Source organism: Parasteatoda tepidariorum, chromosome 1, assembly GCF_982258835.1.
Source record: "Parasteatoda tepidariorum strain Cologne lab strain chromosome 1, Ptep-v5.0, whole genome shotgun sequence".
Lineage (NCBI taxonomy): Eukaryota > Metazoa > Arthropoda > Arachnida > Araneae > Theridiidae > Parasteatoda > Parasteatoda tepidariorum.
In genome coordinates this window covers 70,993,180-70,997,121 of record NC_141755.1, presented here as the reverse complement: position 1 = coordinate 70,997,121, position 3,942 = coordinate 70,993,180, and positions in this window count along the sequence as shown.

Here is a 3,942-nt window from a genome sequence, read left to right as displayed (position 1 = left end):
TAATACCTGCGATTTCTATATGAACAGACATTCAGTTACTCTGGAGACGTCTCTAATGTAGCGTGTAACATTGTAACGTTCCTTCTTTATCATAGCTTATTAAATTTAAAAAAGAAAAATGTTTGATATCCTTTCTTATGCAACGGAAAACAAGATGGCATCACTTTTTTTTAAAAGAAGGAACATCCAAAACACATCTGAAATATATTTGTAAATAAACAGAGAAAAATATGTATCTTCTTATTAGAGTTAAACCTAATGCCTGAGAAATAGTTTTACTAAATTTAAAGATATAACCTGAGAGGCCTATTTAAACTTTACATTCCATAGTTTTAAGAATTATATTACTTCAAACATTAAAATAAGCAAAAAGTATACATAAGCTTCACAGTTTTATTTAATTTAATTTTGTAAAAAAAGTTCTTTGACAACAATTTTTATCAAAAAATTTTAAGTTTTAATAAAAATCATTATTCAGAAACTAAAAAACGTAAAATAAAGAATGCTTACGACACAAAGCAAAAAAGAAAAAACCAATTCTAAAAATTCCTTACATTAAAATAAACAACTTTCATGTTTATTCTTTTTTGATTCATAATCGGACGCAGAAAGCCATTCTATAGAAAACTATCATCAAATAAGAAAAAAATACTTAAAAGTAAAATTTTTATTTTATAAAAATTAACACTTACCTGCTTTATAAATCAGAAGAATTCCAAAATGATTTGTTCTTCGATTTTTGTTACCATTTTTTAGTGCTACGAAAATGCGTCTTTGGGATTTGCCAAAAATAGAACAAGATGCAATTTTATTTTTTCAGGAGCGAAATATTTTGCCCATTGTCCACCGAAATCCGATAAACTACTTTGATTTTAAATAAAGTGTTTCATTTTATGATTTGTCGCAAACATTTTGGTGTAGATTGGTGGCACTTATAAACCGCCAAATCTGTAGTTGCGGTGGCGTTATTACGTAAGTACCGAATTTTTATTCCATACTTTTTTGAAACATATTACTTCAAACATTAGAATATGCAAGAAGTATGCATTAACACAAAATGTTATACCATTTAATTTCTCAAAACAATTAACAGCAATTTTTATCAAAAAATTATAAACTAAGAAACGTAAAATAAAGAATTCTAAGGATTAAAAAACGATTTTAAAAATTCCTCATACTGAAATAAAAAACTTCCATATTGTTTCTCTTTTTATTCTTATAGTTCTTAATCAGACGTAAAAAAGCATTCTGTAGAGAACTATCATCAAATGAAAAAAAAATATTTGCAAGCAAATTTTTTATTGAAAAAATCAATGCACTTACCTGATTTATAATTCCCGGAGAATTCCAAAATGATATGTTCCTTGTTTGAAAACATTATTCTCAAATAATAGATACATAGTTTATCCCTACATTACTTTTAGATAACATACTACACAGCAAAATTTTATAATTGATATGAATTTGAATATGTAGCTAAAAACAGAATAGCTGAATTCTAGTTGAACTTATTCTTTCAAAACTGAAAAATACTTACCAAGAAAACGAATAAAATTAAGAATCAGCACAAATGGCACTATTTCAAGTAACTTGGATATTTTTTATTGTTGTTTTCCGAATTATATGGATACAGAAATATATACTATTCTATAACGAAGAAGAATATTCTATAACTATTACAATTCTGTATGTTCTGAATTCATATTTATTCACTGGAATGACGAAAGCAATGTTGACTTCACTTTAATTCGTAATGAATTGAAGACAGAAGAAATGCATTTTATCTTAATACACACATCTGTAACAGTATCCGAAATCGGAAGTCATCAGTTGCAAGTTTGTTGATAATAGAAATTAAAAATTATTGAGGAATTTTTCTTCAAATGTTTGGCGTGTTCTGTTCCTGAAAGATTTACTAATATTTTGGAGATTTTTTTCAAGTTCTTCGGCCTTTTCCTTAGGGAAATTTTGTTTCTTATTTGCTGCTAAAAAATGGCGTCTGATTCTGACAAAGATTTTGATGGAACTAAATGAAAACGTGATAAATTAATGTCTGATATTTACAGGCTCCCGCTAGACGGCGTACTCGAGCGTTGCGATCGCGAATTATCGTTTACTCCATAAGTTTTTTAATTTTAATTATCGCTTTCACGAAGTATTTTATTTATTTATTTGTTTGATTATTATTTTTTTGATGGTTTCTTTTTTTTTGTTTATCGTTTTCTCTCTTTCATTTTTGTTCTTATGGATCGTTAGGTCCATTTGTATTTCTGAGGCGTAGAGACCCTCAAAAAACTTACTTACGAGTTCAATTGGTGGAATAACTTTACGAACGATCCGAAACAGTTGTCTGCTATTTCCAAACAAGCTTCTATTTACATTTTCAGACTATCTTTCTTCATATTTTGATTTATTCTTGTTCTTAATTTTTATTACATTATAATTAATAATAAATCAGAGATTTTATAAAGTTATAAACTGCTGTCACGTTCTATTATTTTGTATGAATTTCTGTAACAAATATATATTTTTTTAATTGTATATAGTTCTTTTTTAATTGCAATTTTTCACACAGTTATATTAGTGTTTGGAATTTTATCAAACCTTTTTTTCAAGAATGCAAAAATAAAAAAACACTGAAAGTAACTTTCGATTCGAAAAGGCAACTGGTTGTTCCGCATTTTGTTTTTGAATTGTTTGTTTCGTTTGAAATATTTTTCTTCTGGAGCTAACGAAAGTTAGTTATAGTAAGTACAAATTTTTGATGCTATGACTAGGGGAAAAAATTAATGTTGAAACATTTGAACAATCAGAGGCAAGAAAATATGTAAACAGAATCACCTATTTTCCTATTTTCCATAGAATTTAAAATTGTTGAAGAACTATTTTGTCATATTTTTTTCCATCTTTAAAGTTCTCTTACTGGTGTTTCCCTAGTATAGTTGGTATTTTTTTAGAGTTTCTTACTTCATATAGAAAAGAAGAAAGGAAGCAAGGACATCATTATTTTTTCTAAGTCTATATACAATCCACATAATAGTGAAAGTATAAAGAAACATTTAACCTATGTAAAGGTATACAAAAATATTATCTGAAAGTTATTATTCAACATCAATAGATGAATTAATTAAACTATTTTATGTTTACCATATTCTATAAATAACAAAAATTGAAGTTTTGAATATTTAATAATTGTATTTCGGTTTGTAGCTACATAAAATAATAATAAATGTTGCTATATGAAACTGCAGTAATTATTTGTTTTAAAATATATTGTGTATTAAATTTGATTCTTAAATTGATAATATTTTTTAAAGGTTTTATGAATGGAATAGTAATCTTTAAACTTGCTAGCATTTTATAAGTATTGATTATTTGTCAATATGCTTTCTGAAAAATCTAGATGGAAAAAAGTATGAATTTTTTATAAATCTTTCAAGTTAAAAATAACGAATAAAAAAGGAGAATGAACAAAATGCAGTATTTTTTCAGGCTGTTATTAAATAGCTAGGCTTTGGATAAATTGCATACAATAATTTTTCCGATGTAATTATTTTTTTGTTTGAGCAATTTTCTTTAATTTTACCCTGCTGCTAATCTTTAATATTCCTCATAACCAACTCGCGTCTGATGATGTGATGTATATAACATGAAAAAAATCCCGTACTTCAATTGGATAACTGCAATTAACTTTAGCATGGGTTAATTGTGCCATTCGTTGATTCAGAAACTAATCAGGTTCGACTCACACACGTGACGTCACTTAAAGGTAGCCAATTAAATCTGAGTTAAGTCACATGGTTAGGCATAATCACTTAACTTCTCAAGCACTCAAGTGTGATTAAAATAAAAAGACAAAAATATCACAAATGTGAATTTTTTTTTTTTAATGATGTAAATAGTGAGCATCTGAAATTATATAAAACACATTCTTCTTATGCA